The sequence below is a fragment of the Symphalangus syndactylus genome, chromosome 19, assembly GCF_028878055.3.
Source record: "Symphalangus syndactylus isolate Jambi chromosome 19, NHGRI_mSymSyn1-v2.1_pri, whole genome shotgun sequence".
NCBI lineage: Eukaryota > Metazoa > Chordata > Mammalia > Primates > Hylobatidae > Symphalangus > Symphalangus syndactylus.
Window position 1 is genome coordinate 69,580,414 of NC_072434.2, and position 23,343 is coordinate 69,603,756.

General features: G+C 43.0%; 1 protein-coding gene and 1 pseudogene across 5 annotated transcripts in view; one reads left to right on the forward strand and one right to left on the reverse strand.

Moving 5' to 3' along the window:
• CNIH3 (cornichon family AMPA receptor auxiliary protein 3) overlaps positions 1-23,343 on the forward strand; it is a 323,021-nt gene that overhangs the window by 224,917 nt on the left and 74,761 nt on the right. The gene's annotated exons all lie outside the window — the stretch shown is intronic.
• LOC129458798 (dnaJ homolog subfamily B member 6-like) lies at positions 5,322-14,095 on the reverse strand (annotated as a pseudogene).

Here is a 23,343-nt window from a genome sequence, read left to right on the forward strand (position 1 = left end):
ATTAGGGAGGGGTAGTATGGAAGCAAACATGAAGGTTGTGGGGACTGGCTTCTCACTGGATGTGGTAATTGTGTGAGTTTCAGCTTCTTGTCTGATGGTCAGTTTCCTGAGGAAGGAACTGAGATGAGACAAATGTAAATTTCACATTTTAAGACCCGGGAGTGTCAATTTCCATGTTTATTCAAAAAACCAGAAGCATCAGTTCTGTTGAACAGTTGGGGCAGTTTCAGTCCCTCCCCTTTCTATTGATCAATTCCTCAGTCATGGGGAATCTGACCATCAATCCTGGATGCTTCATGTCGAGGAAGGTCGTTGTGGCATAATGAGAAGAATGAAAGCATTCCACTTATAATGGGAAATACTCAAAGTACCTGGTTGGCATCTGGCGCACTGGAAGACCATGATCTGTGTACTTTTGTTTTGCTTTTTGAACAACATTTGAGGCCACATTGAACTAAAGTGATTAATAGCATAGATAAACCAAATTTTAAAGTAGCAGAATCTGGAGTGAATCCACTGGGGAATCCAAGAGAACAATCCTAAGTCTACCAAAAACGTCTTCCTGATTCATTACATGCCACATGCGAAAAGCTAGGGTCTAGGAGAGAACAATGACCGGAAAAGTGCATGTTCCCTTTATGATTTCTTATCTAGGATCTTTGGCTGGGTATAAGGGTGGCAGGTGGCACAGGGGCAGTGGTTGGGGGGTGGTGTTCACAAGACCATGACTGTTTACTCCAGAGGGACTGACTGGTTTTACCCAATCTATGCTGGCTAACTTGACAGATGAGTGGGTGGTCAGCAGCATTTCAAAAGGGCTGACTTATTGTGCTTGTGGCTGGTCTTCAGCCTGTTGGGATTTCCAGGTCTTCAACCAGACTTGATCCTCCAGTTTCAAAGAGTGGAGAGGCACATCTGTAGGGAACTGGAGCTTGTTGGAAGCAAGCTCAGAGACAGTAGTTAATATAGTTCTTAATTATTTTATATATGATCTAGAGTCTAGGAGTTGGAGAAATGGTCTTCCATACATTTCGAAGGGGCTAAGAGCCAACCCACTTCTGGGAGCTACTTGTATCTTCAGCAGGGCAAGAGGCAAGACCTTTTCCTAGACAAGATTTGTCTCTTGGCAACTGGAGTCCCCTTGGCTACAAGTGGATCCATTCAGTTGATGGGAGGCTTAGGACTTTGTTTTCGTTTTGGTCTCTTTTGGTCTCGATATGCCAGAGGCAACATTGATGGCCAAGCTTTTATTTTGTCCCATATCATTGCCAGGGTGGTATGGCTACCTGTCCTGCGTCCATCCTGTCCTTCAGTAGGATACCTATAGCCAATGCTTATAGCCAATTAAACATTCTAGGCCAGACAGGAGTGGAGGTGAGCACACAGTCCTTAACCCTTAAATCAACATAAGAGCCAAAACCCCAAAGCCAAAATATAAGGTTAATATGCCTGTCATCATAAAGCCAATCTCCTATGGTTTGCATAGAAAGCATATATTAAGCCATAAAGTAAGAACACCACAAATAGTTTTCAGGTTCTGGAGAAACAGGGTAGAGAGAGAAAGAGAGAGAAATATGCTTCACATTTTATTGATAAGTTTATTTTACTCAATTGTTAAAGGCTATAAATAGCCCAAAAGAAAAAGTGTTCTTGACTCTGAAAACCAAAACAAAAACAATCAGCAATATTTCAAATAAAAGACATAATAAAAACTTATTTCAGTCCTCTACTAGTTCAGTCCATGCAATTAGTCCTGTTCTGCTTGATATTGGGCCAGCAATCCTCATGAACACATCAGCCCTCCAATGAGAGTCCTGGGTGTTTTCTTTCTAATCCAGTGGCACAATCTCCAAAGTTATTAGAAATCTGCATTCAAGAGTCCTTTTCATGAACTCCCCTAAAGAAGCAAGTTTTTGACTGTAGCTGATTATAAACTGCTTTTTGAGAAGAATCAAAGTAAAACAATTGTGGTTGACAAAAGTCTTAGGACAGTCAGGGTTGAAGACACAATTGACAAGGAAGATTGGTTATTTCTGTGGCATGCAACAATTTAACATAATCATAATTATTACTGATAACATATACTAAGATCAGAAATTTAGGAATTCACATGATTTTGGAATATACATTAATAACACATTTATATAAATATAACCCAAAGAAAGTTAAACATTTACTATATGACAATGATTTGTATATAATTTTAACATACCAAATAAGCCTAATATGTCTCTCTTGGAATTCAAGGGACCCTAATAGCTAAAAAATTAGTTTGTGGTCAAAAAGACTGAATGTATTTATTTATTTGTTTATTTTTGAGATCAGGTCTTGCCCTGTTGCCCAGGCTGGTGTGCAGTGGCACAATCATGGCTCACTGCAGCCTCAACCTCCCTGGCTCAAGCAATCCTCCAACCTTAGCCTCTCAAGTAGCTGGGACTACAGGTGTGTGTCACCATGCCCAGCTAATATTTGTATTTTTTTTTGTAGAGGTGAGGTTTTGCCATGTTGCCCAGCTGGTCTTGAAATGGGCTCAAGCAATCAGCCTGCCTCTGTGTCCCAAAGTGCGGGTTACAGGCGTGAGCCCCTGTGCCTGGCCAAAAAGACTGAATTTAAAACTTGAAATTTTGCTTTTGGAAAATTTGTCAAATATCAAAGGTTTAATACACCTGATTTCACAAAATAGGGTCACAGTCACTATAGAATAGTTATTCATTTAGCCAGAAGGATAATTCAAATATTAAAAAAAAAAAAAACACCAAATCCCGACCTTTACTTTTTGATAGGAAATCCACTTTCCCAGATAATAAGACAACAAAGACAGCATGGGGCCAACTAAACCTGTCTCTCTCTCCCCTCTTTTTTTTTTCCTGCAGCTAACTCAAAAGGTAAACAGAAATCTCCTATTATCTCTTATTAATATTACACATTTTGTTCAAAAGAGAAAATCGAATTTACCTCTGTATAGTGTATTATTAATGTTAAAGCTAAGTTCAATAAAACCTTATAAACAATTTTATCTAATTTTAATCAATTTGACATTTATATAAACCTTTTATAACCTTTTATAATTTTCTATCAGAGCAGATCAATGCTTCAAGAAAATCTTGTTATTCTGACACAGAGGCCCAGATGCTGGCCTTGCATCAGTGTGCTTTTGATATTAATGTTTAGTTTTTAGAAAGACTGAACTAATTTTACTCCTCAAAATTGGCCTTGCCATCTCACGTGCCCACCTCTTCTGCTATAGTCCCTGGGCCTAGAGGGATTGAATAGTTTTAATTTCTGGCCCTGTGTCTCATGAAAGCAGTTTGTTTTGTCACCCTCTCCTGGGTCTGAAGACGAGGCTTTGACTGGTGTCAGTGTTGAGGATGTAGCAGGATCCTGTAGGTGCCTTTTTCAGACCCAGGAGTCAATGCCCTGTAACTTAATAGCACGAGGACTTTAAAAGCAATACAGAAAGTTACATGGATGTAAAAACCTTAATTCTTTTAAATTTCGGTTTTCCTAATTAATCAAAAACTTAATAATGAGGAGATAGAAATTCTCTTAGTAAAATGTAAATCTGCTTCTTAGGCCAGTTACCAAAAGGCAAAGAAAGACCTTCTGCAGCGTGATTGCTTCTCCTTATGGGAAGCTCATTTAGATAACCTGAAAGCCAAACCTGATGGGAAAAGAGTACTTGAATTAATCAGGTACAGGAAGAGTGTGTCCAGGGTCATGAGTGAACCTGGGAAAGAGGAAACCGGGAAACTAGTACTTTGAGCAGGGGAGCAGCATGAGAAGTTTGCCAGTTACATGGAACAATTTAGACCTAATCAAGAAAAGCCAAGAGTACAGAATCAAGTTATACTGGAGAAAACATTGCTTTTCTAGACCTTACAGATAAACATTTCAGCATCAGGCCACTGCAGTAGTTAGAACTGGAGGAAAAAAAGTTAAAAGAGCTAGCAAAAAAGTTGAAGGAGAGAGTTAGCATCTCAGGCCTTTTCAGGGGGAGAAAAAAGCTGAAAGCAGCAAGACACATTCTGAGACATGAATATGAGAAGTTTTCAAAAAGAAACAGTATAGAACCAAAATCAAAACCTGTTGTGATTTTATTAAGAGCAAATCGGTATTTTAAGGGAATTTTTTTCTAACATAGGAGACCAATCAACTTTTTCACATCTCTCTCCCCTACCACTGGTTCCTTTCTACCTTGTTTCATAAATAACCTTTCCAAGTCCATAATTTAACCTTTAGATAATGTATTAGTCCATTTTCATGCTGCTGATAAAGACATACCTGAGACCAGGCAATTTACAAAAGAAAGAGTTTTAACTGGACTTACAGTGCCGCATGGCTGGGGAAGCCTCACAATCGGTAGAAGACAAGGAGTCAGTCACATCTTACGTAGATGACAGCAGGCAAAGGGAGATCAGCTCTCGTGAGACTTACTCGCTACCATGAGAACAGTATGGTGGAAATCACCCCCATAATTCAGTGATCTCCCACTGGGTCCCTCCCACAACACATGGGAATTATGGGAGCATAATTCATGATGAGATTTGGGTGGGGACACAGCCAAACCATATCAGATAACTTCTGAGTTAAACAAAATTATTATTTTTCTCAATAAGAACACATCTTCTTTGGCACATTTTATATACAATTTTTTTTTTCAGGAAAGAATGCACTGAACACATTTGCGCTTCTTTGTTTTAAAGCAAATGACAAAGACCCAGCTTACCAGCTTTACTTTTTTAAAACCCAAGCTTAACGTTGCACGTTTAAATGATTGTCAAGACCTACTAAATTGCCCGCATTTATGCACAAGTAGAAAACATCCTTAATTTATATTAAACCAGAAGTATATTACCATTAATGCATTAGTATCTTTCACTACTAAACACTGAAAAAAAAATGAAATTGTTTCTATAGAAGGCTTGTCCTGGCAATGTTAAAGTCATAACAGGCTGACACTGCTTGGCTCACATTTCCAGACGTGCGGGAAAAGCAGATCCATGCTGGTGTTAGGGTACAAACTTGTCCTACCACTGAAGAGTTAAGGCTCACCTTGGAGTATGTTTAATAAAAAAGCAAAGTGCATACAGAGATTTACATTAATTTTTAACACAAAAAGTCGTATTTTGTGGTCCCAACAATAAACTCAAATGTCTATGACAAAAAGGAGCTCTGAGAAGCTGTTTATAAATACTTCAGGTACAGTTATACTGAAAGTCGAGTTCATTGGATATCTTCAAAAACTGTTTTTGTTAATCCTCAGATGGATCGCTTCTCGGCCTTTTGGCTAAGATCAAGTGTAATCCTCAGATGGTGCTTGTTATAGTTTAACATTTCTGTTAGATGTGTGCATCGAATTCCTGGTTATCCAAGCGCAGCTGCTGCTCCTCGCCATGTATCGTTAAGGACTTTAACTGGCCCTCTTCTTCAACTTCTGCTTTCTTGACCATTCTTGACAATCCTTTTTTTAGTAATTTTTCTGCTGTTAACCATTTCAGTAGAAGTTGATACACATTTGAAGTTGCCCATTGCACTACCACCAAATGATGTGGAAGAGGATGAAATGAGTCCCCCGTGACCTCGTGACCAGAATGAAGTACATCCTGTATCAAAAGAAGAAAATCCACTTCCAAAATATGGAAATCTACTGAATGCTGAGAAAAACAACCCATCCCTCAGCTTCTACTCCCTCGGGGACCCCTTTGATTCCCAAAAAAGTCCTCAAATAGGTTTTCAAAGTAGTGGAATGAAAATGGGTCCCTTCTACCAAAAAATTCCCTGAAGACATCATCTAGGTTATGAAATGTGATGACAAACTCAAACAACTGTCAAAATGACTTCCGCCGCCTCCTCCACCATTTAATCCTCCTTCTGGTTTAATATAAATTAAGCTGTCTTATTTTCTAGCATCTGACACCACCTCACATGTCTTGGCTACTTGTTTGAATTTTCTCTCTGCTGCTTTATTCTCAGGATTTTTATCTTGGTGCCACTCCAGTGCCAGTTTCTGATACGTCATTTTAATATCCTCCGGTAAGGCATGTCTGCACACCTAGAACTTCATAGTAATCCACCACATTTTATCAGATTGTTGGAACAGGTTGGAGGATGTGGGCAACTGGTGGGAAGCAGGGGAGGTAGGGCGGCAGCATGGCTGTGTTGGGGATTGTGGCCCAAAATTATATATTAGCTAGAATTCCTATTCTTAGTAACCTTAAATTTGAGTGACGATCTAGGAAGCAAGTAATTCTGAACTGTCTATCAGATGTTAGCATTTTATAGGTAAGAACATTCCATAATTTTTTACAAAAACATGTTTTGCCTATATTATAACCCTTTCTTAATTGGAAATGACTTAGACATCTAGTGAGCATCCAAAATAATTTCAAGATTTTAAATTACATAAAAAGTTCACTTATAGCATTTATCCCATTTACATTTCACTCATTTTTAGCAGTCTAGATTATGTATGAGAGCTGAGATATTAGACAGAGCTAGTCATTATTTCCTTGTTAATTATTTTTATAACCTGTGCATATTAAGTGCTCACTCAAGAACCTTAAATATGTGGGTATTTTCACCAATAACTCAGAAGATTCAGCTCTTTCTATTAAACTAATGATATTAGTCTTACAAAAAAATCACACAAAGATCATTTTGTTTTGGCTGGGTTTATAGTTTTATAACCTTCTGTGCCAAACTCTGACACTTTAAAATATCTAGCAGAGACAAATATAAAACCCAGAAAAAATATGTTGACAACGCTGAAAACATTTCTATTTTAATCTTACCAATAATTTTAAAGCCAGCTTGTTTAGGATTTACTTAAGTCACATGAACTTGAAAAAGGCTTGGACTTATTTACTTAATTTATGGGTTCCTTTTTATTTATAAGCCAATTTGGTACCATGTAAAGATAACACGATATCCAGACACATATGTACACGTATAAACAAAGATCCAATAGCTTTTACCTTGGAATTCTAGCCATGAGATAGTAGTACAAACTCACCTGTTTATGAACATGTTCATGTGGCTAAATTTTGCCCTGGTAGGTAATCCAGTGAAGCCTGTGAACCAAAATTTTGGGTTAAGCAGTTCCCAAGGCAGTTTGATTTTTAAAGGCCAAACCTCCCCAGACTCCAAAGAACACTGGGGCCAAACAGCACCACAGAAGAACATCATGTATGAGGTTGGCGCAAAAATAATTGTTTTTGCCATCTGAAAGCAATGGCAAAAACCGCAATTACTTTCGCACCAACTTCATACTAATCAGTCCTGACGCTTTTTAGATGAGCAGCATACAAGCCTGGATACAAGGAACTCCGACCCAGTTTCCCATTTAACAGTAAAATGAATCCAATTGTAAGACAGCTTCAAAGACCTTCCAAGATGAGATGAGATCAGGCTGTTCGGGGTGGTATGGGTATGGCCGTAGACTTTCCCTTGCTCTCTTGGCCCACAACTACATTCATACCAACCTAAAGAGTGCATCCAAGCAGGCTACACTGTGGGATTGAACCTTGACCTCCCACAGCTATGTCGACGTACACACAATCACCAATACACAATCCAACTGCAGCAGCAGCCACCATGCCCCAAGAGTGTCCAAACTGAAATAGTTGGGGTGCTTTCCTCTCTTGGTTGGGCTTGTTCAACCTGCAAATGGAAATTTCTTCAGAATTCCCAAAATTGAGAGGAGCAGTTGTCACTGTTTGGACCCACAAAACCTACTTGTCCAGACACAGATGTGTATACACACAAACAATTACTAACAAGCCCCAAGAGTGTCCAAACAAATAGGTGGAGGGCTTGCCTCTCTGTTGGTTACACTTGTTCAACCTGCAAATGGAAATTTCTTTGGAATTCCCAAAATTGAACCATTCCCCTCGTCTGGTACCCACAAAAGACACTCACTTATCCAGATGCAGATGTCAAATTTCAAAGGCTGTTCTTCATAGGCAATCAGAAATGCAGTAGGGGCCGCAGTGACAGAGTCAGAGAGAGAGACCGAAATCCACCTCCAGCCAAAAAAGGGCCAGGTGGCTGCTTAGGAGGGCTTCTGAAACTCTCCTGGCCCACGGCTGCAGAGCCTTGAACAAGGCCTTCTGGTCAAGGAATCAAAATCTGTTACTGAAATGCCAGGGGTTTGGTCTAGTTCTGTTGCTTGATGCACAGAAAGCCAATTACTGAGACAATGAATATTGCCAGGGAAGAAAGCTTTATTTGGGTGATGTCAGCCAGAGTGATGGGAGATTGCCTTAAATCAATTCCTCTCAGCCAACTAAAATTGGGGGTTTATATAGTGGGGAAGGAATGCAACCGCGTGCAGGAAAATGGGAATTAGGGAGAGGTATGGAAGCAATCATGATGCATGAGGGATCTGGCACCTCACTGGATGTGGTGGTCTAGTGAGTTTCAGTTCCTTGCCTGAGGGTCAGTTTTCTGAGGAAGGAATTCAGATAAGACAAATGTAAGTTTCAACTTTTAAGACCAGGGAGAGTCAATTTCCATGTGTATTCAAAAAACCATCAGCATAAGTTCTATGGGCAGTTGGACTGGTTTCACTAGTTGTGAAATAAATTGATGGAAGATGACTAAAGCACATTTAAAATTTGGACCACATTGCATTGTCTTGCCTCCTCCATCAAATATTTTTGCTGGGTTATATTTTGTATTCAGTACTTAGTCATTATTGAGGGATGCTACAACAAACAGTTTAATGCCTATTGCTGTGTGTGCTATGGGGGTGCAGTATTCTCCATTGTAGTTAAAATGTGTACAGAAAATAACTTGTAAATATGAGTTTGGGGAATAGTTTGTTTCCCCTGAGAAGCTGGTGTCCTTTTTCTTTATGGACAAGGACAGCTAAGTAACTGATTTCTCTTTCCACTTCAGCTTCTGGGAAACTTATTTTTAATTTTTATTTTGTTGTAGAGACAAGGTCTCACTCTGTCGCCCAAGCTGGAGTGTAGTGGCGCAATAATAGATCACTGCAGACTTGAAGTCCTGGGCTCAAGCGATTCTCCTGCCTCAGCCTCTTGAGTAGCTAGGACTACAGGTGTGCACCACCACACCTGGCTATTCTGGGAAACTTAGATCCAAATTTTCAAGCCAGTGAATTTGGCTCTTCGGGGGCCCTGTGGTCTTGGTATCTCTCTCTCTCCCATCTCTGTATTTCTTCCTGGATCTAATATTTATTTTCAATTATTTTTCTTTATTTTGTGTATTTCTGATAAGCCATCTGAAATAATTTTTTAAACGGTAGAGTATTACACACTCTTGAATATGTATACATTCAGTTAGTTAATTAGTAGGTCTTGGACAGCATGGTCTGGATGGAGGTTCTGAATCCTGGGACCTGCTGTGTGATGGATAGACATGTGGCTGGGCCTCAGAACCGCCCTCTTGTACACTGGATACTCCCAGGCTTTATCTTTAGTGAAGAAGATAATTTGCTCTTAAGCACACTAGGAAGACAGTCTGGTGTAGAGAAGGAGCTAACCTACTTCATCTAAATGAAGAACTGGGTGAGTTGCTGTGATCAACTAATGAAGGATTTATGAAAGCATTTTGAAAAGTTTAAAATGTTTTATATTTGCTCATTTAACATTTATTGCAAGCACTGGGCCAAGGATATGAAGATGGGTAAACTCATTCATTCTTTCAATAGATACTTATTGAATAACCACTGTGTGCCTTGCCCTGATCCAGGTGCTTGGAATGCAGCAATGAGCAAAACAGTGTCTCCTTACCTGGAGCAGTACTTCCTGCAATCCTCGAGGCACTCGTAACCTAATGGGATTCTTTGTATGTGTTCTTTGCATTCTTTGCATCTACTCATATGTGGTAGGACTCACTTATGAGATCAAAGCCGTGTTTTAGATTTAGGGTTTATGGACCTAAGTTACGACATGGAAGATGTTTGTGTTTGCAAAGAGATTTACAGTTCCTCCCTCCCCCCCTCCCTTTTTCCCAGCACCGTGGAATGATATCTACAGGTTAGAGTCGATAGGTTTAGTGATAAGCCCAAGGATTCTGTCTGTAGGTTCCCGAGGAGCCTAGTGTGCTAGGGATGCTTCAGGTGATGTGCAAACAATCCCCGAGTCACGTGTAACCAGTCAGGTGGCTCTCAACCGGCCTGGCCAAGCCACCCTCTGGTTTTGATTTAGCAGGTACAGGGCAGGGTCTGTGCCGCCTTGTATTTTGGCAACTTTCCCAAGGAGTTCTGAAATGTTTCCCACCCCTGTTCCATGTTCAGAAATACTGATGCAATGCAACGTGCTAATTTTGCACATGAGGACACTGAGACATAGGGGATAAAGGGATTGTTCAAAATCACACAGTCAAAAGCAAAGCCAGAACCCAAACTCAGGTTCCTGACTTCCCCACAATGCCCTTTCCACAAGCCCAGGTGACGGACCTTTCTCTGAGCATGCAGACAGCTGGTACTGTGAGGTGTTAATGGGCTGTGAAATATCATCCTGCTTTCTGACTGGCCTTGGCTCAGGTCTGGTAAGGGTTCCAGCAGGGTCATGTCCTGTATGCTCTGGTTGTACTCTGAGTTGATACTGTGGTTGCTATTTTTCCATTGAAGTATTTTAATAAATTTGTAATGCCTGGCTCTTAAAATTTCCCAAAGTGGATAGTGCTATTTAGAATAATCTTAATAAAGTGCATAGGTATCCTGCTGGTTGGGGCGAGTTTTTCTGCAGGTGATCATTAGAGTCGGCACTTGTCTTAGGAGCCCATGGAGGTTTTTACAAAGGGCCATGGCTCAGCCCTCAATCGCCAGTTCGTGGGTTTCTGCAGGTTTGGAGGAAACTGCTACCAAAGATTGTCTTTATACAGAAGGAGTCTGTCCACTGGGTACAACATGGAGGCCGAGCCACTGCATTTTAGAAGTTTCTTCTTAGTAGTTGATTCCACATTTGGTTTTGAGAACTTTAGGCTTTATCATTCAAGTCCTAGTATGATTCTTCTAGACTAGGAAAGGAATTCTAGATCCCCCAACGATAGTCTCTCCACTCTTGGGCTACCCCAAATGTTTGCATGGTCGTCATGTCACGTGTTTATGGTAGATCTGTGCCTGCTGAGATTGTGGTCTCTCCCTCCTGGGCAGTTTGCAAGTTGAAATTTCATTCCTTCTACTTGAGGTTGCCCTTTCCTGACCTCTCTCATCTCCTGTCACATGGAGTTCTTAGTCCACTTCTGTCATCCCGTCCAGGGACTACACCTTGCCTTCTGTCTGCAGCTCCCAGAACAGTGCCTCATACATAGTAAGTGCTCATTAAATATTCAGCGAATGAAGTAACTCTGACTCGTGAGTTGACCTGGCGTAGTCCCAGATACTGGCATCCGACGACAGGAGAGGACTAATTAGAATCCTCGAATTTCATAAAGAAAATATAAAATAATGTAAGAGTCTATCTTTGTGTCTTAGGGGCAAGGAAGAACTTCTTAAATAAAACTTCAGAAAGTATAAAATATGAGGCAACAATGAGTGAAATTGATTTTCATTCAGTGAAGGACACCATAGCCACAGTTAATCAACAGGTGACTGATGAGAGAAGGTGTTTAAAATGTCTAAAATTGAAAGAGGATTCGCATCTACAACATACCAGCAACCAGTACAAATCAAAAAGAGAAAAAGGCAGCGATCTTGTTGAAAAATGGTCAGAGCATCTAAGCAGACAACGAACAGAAAAGGAAACCCCAAAGGCTAACGCTTTATATAAAGAGTTGCTCCAACTCATCTCTGGAGAGATGCAAATTAAGACAAGAGAGAGACTGCACTTTACCTATTAGACTGCAAACGCTAGAAAGCTGGATTCTGCCAAGCGTCTGAGGGGATGCGGGACAGAGAATCTGCAGCTCTGCTGGGGGAATGTAACCACTTTGAAGGGCAGTCAAGGAGGGCAGTCAGTCTAATTAAAAAAAAACAAAACAAACCCATGACCCTACAGTTCCACTCCTAGGTATAAATCACAAAGAAATCGGCATACCAGTCCCTAAGGTGACATGCATTAGGGTTTTGTGACATTATTTGAGGTGACATGGTCAAGTCTGTGTTTCTCACTGGTAGCGTGGGTAGACAAAGTATAGTGGCTGCTCCCATGGAGCCCTGCAGCTACACTTCTGAGGGCAAAAGGTAAGAAAGAATGGGATACAAATTAGGTAAATTTAAAATCTTTGCACACATACAGAATACACATTTTGTAAGAACACAAGGAACAGAAAGATACACATGAAACATAAACCAATAATTGCCAAGGATGGAGCAAAAGGGCTAATGGGATAAAAGGAAATGAATGAATGAATAAATGAACAATTATATATGTAAGAGAGGGCCTTGCTCAGATCAATGATGATATCTCAAAACAAACTACAAGCAACCGGTCACCTACAGCTTTTAAGTTGTTTTAACTTTTAAGTAATGCCGGAGCTGGCATTACTGCGTTCCTTTATACATATTCTGTCTTCAGTTTGATTAAAATAATCCATATTTAGGTGAGCAACTGATGCCTTGCTCAACAGGCTACCACTCCCAGAAGCATTGTGTTTTCAGAGTCAACACAAAATGAACGGCAGCTGGTAGAGGCCAGCTCCTGTCTGCGTTGCTTTTTGTTGTATCTCCAGCTGCTACTACAGTGCCTGGCAAATGGTAGATGCTTAGTAAGTATTTTTAGGAATGAGTAATGATAGATCTTCTTGGAAGATACTTTGGGGAAACTTTCTGATGCACATCCACACTTGGGTGCATGCTCCCCCAGAGCTGGGCTAGGCTGGCTATGGACCCTTGAGGCCTAGGTGTCGGAGAAGTACCCAAGGAGTAGAGGACACTGGACCAGAAGAAGGAGGGAGGCTGAAAACAAGGATCCCAAAAGGATGTGTGGAAGGTCACCAAACATTTGAGCCAGAAATTGCTCCTGCATTCTTATGTTTGAGAACCAAGGATGCCAGAGGATGCACAAGTTTGGTGAGAGGAGGGGGAACCTGGGGCTGGGGGTGGTTACCTGGGGTAGGCTCTGTGGCCCCAGTGTGCTTCATGTGCAGGGCCACCAGATGTAGTGCTGGTGGGCCGGCTGAGTTAGGGGGCTGGTGGAGCGTGGGGATTCTAGCCTGATTGCCCCAGGGAAGGTCCCAGCACACTGCAGGCTGCCCCCACTTCTTCCCAACCGCTCCCTCACTGCTTGAGCTATTCAGAGTGGGTACCCGGCCTATGCCTATGACAAGTCAGCAGAAAAGGGCCTTCTCATTCTCTTCTCCTCTCTGGATTTCACGTTGACCCAGATGGCTGCTGGCTGGAGTTGAGGATGGCTGTGCTGTCACCTGAAGCAAGTCAGCTGGGGCTAGGTCTGCCTGGTGTCCTGCTCATTTGGCTTTAGTCCCAGAGTCGCACAGCTCTGGGGTGTCTTTGTTTCCTGTTAACTAGATAGGAACCAGGGAAGCTATGTCAGAACCAGCTGTGTCTGCAGATTCTGGCACACAATGGCAAATAAGCCAACGTGTCCTGTGTTTCCCAATTTGTACTCATCATTCAGGTCTAGGGACTCTTCCAGGGGCAGCTGATGCCTCCCTCCTCAGCTCACCTGCTGGTCTCCAGCTTCCATCCTGCAACTCTGAGTTCATGTTTCCACCTGTAACAGGATGGGCCATGCTGGCTTTATCATCCACCTGAGTCCTCAGAGGGGCTTTGCCATGGCTTTTACCTACACCCCCTACCCCAGCTTTCCCCTGCAGTGACTGGATTCTCCTGATTCAGAGGGTGTGTTGCTAATGATCATGCTCAAGGCCAGAAAGGGGAGGAGAGCCCTGAGACCAGAGGGTGGGGCCTGAACATCTGCATGGTAATAATTATGGAAATAAAAATGATAATATTAATGTTTTAACTTTACGTGCTAGGCATTGTGCCCAGGGCTTGTTGTACATTATTTCATTTAATCCTCAAAGTATCAATATGAAGTAGGAACCACTACTGTCTCCTGTTTATACTTGAGGACACTGAGGCTTGGAGGGGTTAAACACTTTGCCCATAGTCACACAAACAAATGAGGTAGAATTTGGATTTGAACTGAGACTTACCGACTCGCATGGTATGTGTAACAATGACACTGTTGTGCCTTTTACACAATGGCATTCCCCCCACCCCCGCACCCAACAGTCTTTATTTCTCTCTATCCTGGTGCTATAGTCTGTATCACCCCATTCTGCATTCATAGCAACTAGTTGAGGTAGAGATTATTCTCATTTTATGGATAAGGAAGCCATGACCTGGAGAAGTGAAGTGACAAGCTCCAGGTCACAGAGCTGGGAACTGGCAGGGTCAGGATGCAAGTGAGACCTCCTTCAGATCCAGGACTCTTCACTCTAAAGAGGCAGTACCTGTTAGGGAGAGAGAGGCGTGGAGCCAGGGGCGGTCCATTTTGTGATGGTGTGAGAAAGGGATGTAGCTATGCAAGGACTTAGAAGATGGTGGCATGGGAAGATCTGGACACTCGGGGCTGCTGCTCAGGTGTGGGAGGGCATGGTGGCAGAAGGGCTGGGTCTCATTTTCCTGACCAGCGGCTCTCCTCCTACAGAGTCTAAGGGGCTGTTTATCCTTAAGGCTAAGCTTTGGAATTTGCCCAGCCCCATCCTTTTGTGGAGCCTGTTTTGGGTAGCCCACAGCACAGACGGTCCCCACTCATGATGAGGGTGGACACTGCTCTTGAGACAATGATAAGCTACCCTGTGCAGGCTCTGAGGGTGAGAGTGCCAGGACAGGTCCCCTTCTTCTCTGGTCCTGAGGCTCCTCATCCCTAAATGGAGGAGGCTGGGTCACACACTTTTCCCAACTTACTGTAAGGCAGCTTCCTTCCTAAGATGAGTGTGTGCCAAGATGCGGGATGCCATGATTCATGATGGTTTCTCACACATGAAAAGGACCCATTGGTCGTCACTCTGCCATTTTCCCACCAAGCCCCAATGGCCAGGGCCCAGCACACTGCCTAGAGCCTGTGACAGTCCCTAGTATTGAGGGTTTCTGGTGGTTAACTTTGCATGTCAATGTGACTTGGCTATGATGTCTAGATACGTGGCCAAATGTTATTCTGGATGTTTCTGTGAGGGTGGTTTTGGATGAGATTAATATTTAAACTGGTAAAGCAGATTGCCTTCCCTAACGTAGGTGGGCCTCATCCAATCAGCTGAAGGTCCAGATAGAATGAAAGACGAACTTCCTCCGAGCAAGAGGGAATTCTGTCAGCAGACAGCCTTTGGACTTGAACCACGGCACTGGCTCCTTCCTAGGTTTCCAGCCTGCTGGCTGACTCTGCAGAATTGGGACTTCTCAGCCTCCGTCATTGCATAAGCCAATTCCTTAAAACAGATCTTTTTCTGTGCATATATCTACACACGTCCTGTTGGTTCTGTTTCTCTAGGGAACCCTGACCAATACAGAGGCGAAATGGGGTGGAATTAGGGCAAGACTCTGAGCCTCTCCAGCCAGAGCCTCTGTGCTGGTTGGAAGTTTAACTTCCTCTCCTAGACTCTTGGTCATACGGGGATAAGCAGACCATTCATTTGATTGGGAGCCCTTAAAAGGCAGGACTCTGGTGCTAAGCCTGCTGTGTCCTGCCCTGCATGGCACCCCGTGTGGCTGGCTGGTATGTTTATTGCGGCACTATTCACAATAGCAAAGACTTGGAACCAACCCAAATGTCCAACAATGATAGACTGGATTAAGAAAATGTGGCACATATACACCATGGAATACTATGCAGCCATAAAAAATGATGAGTTCATGTCCTTTGTAGGGACATGGATGAAACTGGAAAACGTCATTCTCAGTAAACTATTGCAAGGACAAAAAACCAAACACCGCATGTTGTCACTCATAGGTGAGAATTGAACAATGAGAACTCATGGACACAGGAAGGGGAACATCACACTCCGGGGACTGTTGTGGGGTGGGGGGAGGGGGGAGGGACAGCATTAGGAGATATATCTAATGCTAAATGACAAGTTAATGGGTGCAGCACACCAACATGGCACATGGATACATATGTAACAAACCTGCACATTGTGCACATGTACCCTAAAACCTAAAGTATAATAATAAAAAAAAAATTTAAATCAGGATTAAAAATAATAATAATAATAAAAAAAAAAGGTTCCTCACTCCCCCTTGCAGAAGAGGGAGAGACTGCATGGCCCAATGGAGGAAGCACAAGGAAGAGAAATGGGGAAGGTGAGGACTGGCCCCAGCTCTGCCCTCTTCAACCAGGTAGCCCTGGACATTGCTAATGACCTCTCATTCTTCTTGATTCTTCATTTGCAAAGTGGGTGTCACATCATTTGGGATATTATATACAATGAACATAAAATCAAATAAAACATGTGAAAACACTTTGGAAAGCTTCAACTACTCCATGATGTCTGGCATTGCACTTTTTAGAAAAGGGAGTGGGTTGAGAGACCCTGAGTCTTCTTCTAGACCATTTGGTGATGGGAGCTGAGCAAGGACTTGAACAGGTGGATGGTACCCATGTAGAGTCCCCAAGAGGCTTTTGAGTTTGCAGCCAGTGCCACTTGCTTCTTGGAGGCTCAGGGATGACTAAGCAAACACTTGCATGTAGCAGTTTATAATCAGTGTACAGAGAGACCTTAGGACTCAAGGCTGTACTAGTTTCAGGCATAAAACTAGGACTAGATATAAGATGTATGTTATAACCAATAAAATCACTCTCATCTCTCATTTTTTTCCTCTCCATTGGAGCTCTTTGTGTTCTAACAGGACCTCAGAAAGGGCCCCTAAAACTTGGGCTGTGGTTTGAAGACATTGCTCTTTTGGGGACAAGACAGAGGAAGTAAAAAGCAGAATTCTCTCCAAATTAGAATTGTATTCTGAGCGTGGGTTTGGGGGAGTTACAGGAAGGTTTGGGGTGAGTATAAAAGCCTGCTTCCCTGGGGAGGTGTATATTTTGGGTCAGAAATGCTCTTGTTTGCATCTTTCATGCTAACATTCTCAGGTAGCACCAAAAGCCATTCCTTCCAGATGTTAGATGACAGCAGCAATAGTTTCAGGTATTTTGCAAATGGAGTGTATTTGTTCCCTAGGGCAGCCTTAACAAATTACCAGCAGGTGGGTGGCTTAAAACAATAGGAATTTATTCTCTCAAAGTTCTGAAGGCTAGAAGTCTGAAGACAGATGGGCCACGTTCCCTCCAAATGCTCTAAGGAAGAATCCTTCCTCGCCTCTTCCCAGCTAATGGTGGCTCCTGGCAGCCCTAGATGTTCCTTGGCTGATAGCTGTGTCCCTCCAATTGCAGCCTATGTCTTCACATGGCCTTCACTGTGTGGCTTTTTTTCTGTCTCATAAAGATGACCCCATCTTTTCTAATTACACCTGCAAAGACCCTATTTCTAAATAAGGTCACATTCTGAGGTTCCAGGTAGATGTGAATTTTGGGGGTCACTATTCAACCACAACATGGAGAAATCAAGAGAGAAAGGTCTGTTCAAAGTGGCCCTAATGCAAATAGGAGTATGAGCACAGAACTGGGTGAGGGAGCTGTACCTATTCACAATTGGACCTGTAGTCGGAGTTCCCAGGAGGTTCGGGGCATGTGCCTACTCATTAGAAAACTGCGCAGCTTTTCCCAGTGCCCAAATGCTCTCTGAGAGGGGTTAACCCAAATCCATCCTCTGAGTCCCTGGGTATGACTTGCTAGGATTCATGATCTCTTTAAATTTTGCCCCTGAACATTGAGTTTTCATTTGGGTGAACTTGCTACTGCTCAGAACAGACTTGAAAACTGTCAGCCCAGCACCTGTTCCTCAGTCTGCACAACTGACACTGGTTTCACACCGATCAACCTGTATCAGCAGTGGCCCCCTCAGTCATGTCCATGCAACTCCTTTTGTTAGAGTGAGAGACCACAAGCAGCAAACACAGTCCTGCAAGTCATATAAGGGCCGCATCACCGATAGAGTAGATGGGCTAAATGGCTTCATGCCACACCGTCTATTTTGGGGAGCTGCAGTTGGATGAATCCCTCACAGTTGGGATCCTGGCCAGCCCTGAGCCTCGACCTCCCCTCCCCCTGCTGTCTCACTCTCTGGCTTCCCCTGTGCAGGCCTTTCCGTGCCTCACACCTGCCAAGCTTATTTCCTGCTTCTGGCATCTGCAGCATAATTTCCATCTCTGGAAATTTCTTCCCAGACCTTTCCATGTCTGGCTCCTGGTCATTCAGTCCTCTCAGCTTAAAAGATAGCTCATCAGAGAGCCTTCCTTGATCACTTCCCTCTCTACTCCCAATTCTGTTTCTTCCTATCAGCTGTTTTATTTTCTTCACACAGTCTGCCATTTTCTGATGCTTTTCTTATCTGTTAATTATCTCTTCTGCCCTTACCCTTGATTATAACTTCTGTGATGACAGGGACCTTCTCTTCTTTCTCGCTCCTGTCCTAGAGAACCAAAAATGGTGCCAGGTACATCGTGGGTATCTAGTCAGTATTTTTTTTTTGGCCTCTTCAGTAACCCAACATTTTCTTTTTACGCGTTCAAGTCACAGAGGGGCAGCACAGCGTGCTGGATGGAGCACTAACCAGTCAAAGACTCAGAGACCTGGGTCCAGTGTGGGTTGTCCCTCATTCATCATGCAAGGTAAAGTACATCATTCAAACACTGTGACTGGGTCTCGGTCTCCTGAACTGTATGCTAGGGGGAGATTCCTATCCAGTTCACAGAGTTCTTATGCAGATCAAGTTATGTCAATAAGATAGTGCAGTACACATGCAAGGTAGTGAGGTCTCAACCATTTAAGAGCTTTCAGAAATAAGAGGAGTAAATGCAGGGAAGAGAAAGTCCCAGAGAAAACCAGCCTCTCCTAATGCTAAGCTCTCTGATGGGGCAGCCCTGGGGACTCATTAGCTAATGCATGTTGACATTTCAATCGTTTCTTCATCTTCCAGGAAGGTTTTTTTTTTTTTTTGCCATAGTACAGCATGGTTATTTTTAGCAAAATAATGATTTCAGACAAGTGAGATAACTTTTAATCTCCTAATTATAAATTCTGTGGACCCAAAGAAGGAAGCATGAGATGCTTTATGGAGTGTTTCTACAGTTTCCCACCTCTTGAGGTGGGTCCATCCTGCTTCCCTGCTGGTGTTCAGGCTGGATGGAATCCAGGCGGTATAGACTTAGGGCAGGCCCAAGCAGGGCTGACCTTGCTGTAGTCCTTGAGGAGGCTCCGCACAGTGAGCTTCCATGGATCGTTGCTTCATGGTCCTGTGGTTGGAGGAACAGGGAGGGGCAATAGGCTAGAGGGTTGGGGCAGCGCCTTTTGGGCTGAACTCGCCTAAGCCTAGTGGTGGTAGGGATAGGGCTCAGTGTTCATAGAAACAGCTTCACTTCTAGCGTGTTCTCTGTTTGTAGCTGCCCTCCTTTCTGGACTTCTCGGTGGCTTCCTCTGGCTCTGCCTCTCCTGAAGCCTCCATCCAGGCTAGTACTCCACTAAGTTCTGATGTTTGCCCATGTATATTGCATTATCTTACTGATGTAACTTGATCCTCCTCTCTCCCTCTGGTGCTGCATCTCCTGCAAGACCTCTAATTTTCTACCCCAGAGCCTCACCCTTGCCCCACTTTTTCAGGCAGGGCCGGGCCCCAGGCAGCGTAGAGGCAATCTGGCTTTCAAGGACCTCAGTTATGCCGCTTGGGGAGGAACAATAGCTTTTGCTTTGTTTCCACTGCTTTGCTGCCAACTTTTCTTACATTTTCTGTGATCACTTAAACCTCCATCTCAAAAGTCTGGTGAGAAGAAAGCAGGGGAGATGCCTGATGAGGGAGGGTGAAATACAAAAATAGGGGTGGCTGTGAATATAAATCTGCAGATTTGACAACTGATGAAATGGGCGAATTCCTTGAAATCACAAACTGTCAAAGCTCATGTCATAGGAAATAGATAACTGGAATAGTCCTAAATCAATTAAATAAATTGAATTTGTAGTTTAAACCTTCCTACAGAGAAAACTCAAGTTTTAGAAAAATATGTAAGTGAAAACCTCTGTGATCTTAGAAGTTCTTAGATTCAAAAGAGTTCATAGGTTGAATACCAAAATATGATCCATAAAAGAAAAACTCATAAATGGGATAAACTAGTGTTAAAATGAAAAATTTTTGCTCCAAGAAGCATACTGTCAAAAATGAAATGACAAGCCACAGCATAGAAGACAGTATTTGCAAATTACATATTTGACAAGGGACTCATATCCAAAATTTATAAAGAACTCTCAAAGATCATCAGTAACAAAAAAACCCAGCTAATTTTGTTGTAAAAGAGAAAATGATTTGGACACACATTTCATCAAAAAAGATGTACAGGTGACAGCTAAGCCCATGAAAAGTGCCCAGCATCGTTAGTCACTGGAGGAATGCAAATTACAGCTGTAACGATACCTCGACACACCTACTGAAATGACTAAAAAACCAACACTAGGCAAAAAACCCCCCAAAACTAAACTGAGAGTACTTAGTTCTGGCTAGAGTGTGGAGTAATGGGAACACTCATGTTGCTTGTGGGAATGCAAAATAGTGCAGCCACTTTGGAAAACAGTTTTGTCAGTTTCTTATAAATTAAATCTACACTTACCACATGGACCAGCAATCCCCCTCCTATTTGTCCAAGGAAATTGAAAACTTATGTTTAGATAAAAGGCCTTGTGTAGGTGTTTATAGCAGCTTTATTCATAATTATCAAAATCTGGAAACAACCCAAATGTCCTTTAACAGGTAGATAAATAAACCGTAGTTCATTTGTACAATGGAATACTACTCGGCAGTAAAAAGGAACAAACCATTGATATAGGCAACAGTGTGGCTTAAACTTAAACACATCGTGTATTTACATATGCTTACAAAAGATAGCAGGCTCAGAAGCCTACATACTGCATAATTCCATTTTTGTGACTTTCTGGAGAAGGCAAAACTAGAGGGATGGAGAACAGATTAGTGGTTGCTGGGCAGGGGACAGGGGTGAGACATGGCGGGGGGGTGTTGCAGGAGAGAATTTTGGGGGTGATAGAACTGTTCTGTGTCTTGATTTTGGAGGTGATCACATGACTGCATTTGTCAAAATTCACAGAACTTTTCACCAAAAAGAGTGAGTTTTACTGCATTAAATGTAAAAATGATTTTTAAAACAGGTGAGATATGAAATGATCTTATCATTGGTTTAGCAGTTAAAGTTCACCTAAAGTTCAGCAGTTAAACCTGTACTGTCAGTTGCTGGGCTGAAGGGTGCAATGGAGCCTTGTAGGACACACACAGAGGCTGGTCTGTGAATTCAACTGAATCCAACTATGCTGGCCGTTCATCTGCCCATCCTTACATCATTGTGTTTATCACACTCGCAGTCTATTGCTGATGCTAAGGCTTAGCTCTAGATAGAAGTCTGCCACATGCAAAGGATGATACTACACTGTGGGGCCCGTGGCTTCTATCCTCAGACAGGTCAGGAGGCTGGGACTGGGAATCTATGAATTAGTGCTAAGTGGGTGGTAGCCTAACCCCTGCCTCCTCGGGGAAGCTTTACTTTGGTTCCATGGGGACAGCTGTTCATTCTTCTGAATGTCTTCTGACTCCTTATTTACTTTTCTCTGTATGTACTTGGAGGCAGAATAATGTAATGGTAACACTCAGGTTTTAGTGTTAGGCAGGGCTTGGTTTGGATCCTGGCATCAAAGAGTGATCGTGGGCAAGTAACTTAACTACTTTGGGCCTCAGTTTCTTCTTCTCTGAAATGGGACCAGTAATAGTGAGGTAGGTACTATTACTGGTTCCATTTAATCCTCTGGGTGGTCAGAGGATTAAATGATAAGAAGCATGTGCAGCATATAGCCCGGCAGCTGACATTGTGAGCAGGCAATACATGAGAGCTGTTACTACAATCATCTTGATAGCCCTCATCACACTGTAGCACAGTGGCCTGTCTACATGGGGGTCTTCCCCTCTAGACTAGGAACTTGGTGAGGACAGGCACCGATCTTATTGACTTTTGTGTCTCCAGTGGTTAGCCATTGCCTATGTATAAAGGATGCTGGCTGAATGTTAGGTGAATGGATGGATACATTAGCGAGTAGACACTGGGGGCAGGGACGCTGAAAGCCTTTGTCCTCATGGGTGCACTGCCATCACATCATCAGAAAGCACCCATGCAGGACCTCTTATCTCATGGAGCTCAAAGGCATAAGCCACACTTCAGGCCTCCTTCCTCTGCGCCATCCTCTAGGTGGGGCACTAAGGTGGGCCGAGGTAGGGGTCGCCGGCTCTCAGCCTGGCTGAGCAGCCCCAGATCCCCATTGGCTCCTCTCTGCTGCTTCAAGCTCCAGCTACTTTTGATCTATTCAGTCTAGACCCACCTCCCTGCACTCAGACAGAGACACGGGCCCTAGAGCAGGACTGGGGATGGGGATTGTCCACAATGTGGGGGCTCAGCTCCCTTTCCTCCAGGGGTGCCCAGTCTCTTTGTGGGGGGCCTATATGTGGAGCACTAACAGTTGTGGAGTTCTGCAGCTGTTCAGATACTTGGTTTCAGTGACTGGATCAAAATATAGTAAACCGTCATTATAACTGGATAGATAATAGGTGCCAGGAAAACCGATGTCAGCCTCACAGGAGCTAGGAATGGTGAGCTCAGAGCTCTGGCTGGTCCTGCTTGGTCTACATTTATGTCAGGGTGAATGTGGATGTGGGTATTGATGATACTGTGTTTATTAGGATTTATATAATAGTTGGGAGATAGGTCATGTCTCAAAAGATTGGACCAGTAGATCAGATTGAATAGGGAGGAATTAACCAGGATAAATATTAGTTCCTGCTCTTAGGCCTCCAAATCCAACAATGCTTGTGCAGAATGAGGTGGACTGAGTTTAAGTGAAGCACATGAAAAGACCTAGGGCTTTTAGTTAATGCAAATTCAGTATAAAGCCAGGAATGTGATATGGCCACAAAAAAGCTAATGTAATCAGGCTGGATTAAAAGAAACATAGACTATAGAACAGAGGAGGTGAGTGACATCTCTACTGTCTGTGCCAGCCACCCTCACCTTGAATCTAGTGTTTAGTACTGACAGTCACACTTTCGAATGGACATTTACAACCTGAAACATCCGTGGTGGACAATCAGGATGATGAGGCAACTTAGCGCCAGTTTGTGTAAACAATGATTGGAGAGATTTAGCTTGAAGAAAAAAGATTTGCTGGGGTCCCTGTAGCTGACAGTACTTAAAGGGGTTCTTTGTGGAGGAGCGATTTGACCCATGCTATGTGCCTCTAAAGCAGTGCTGTCTGATAGCACTTT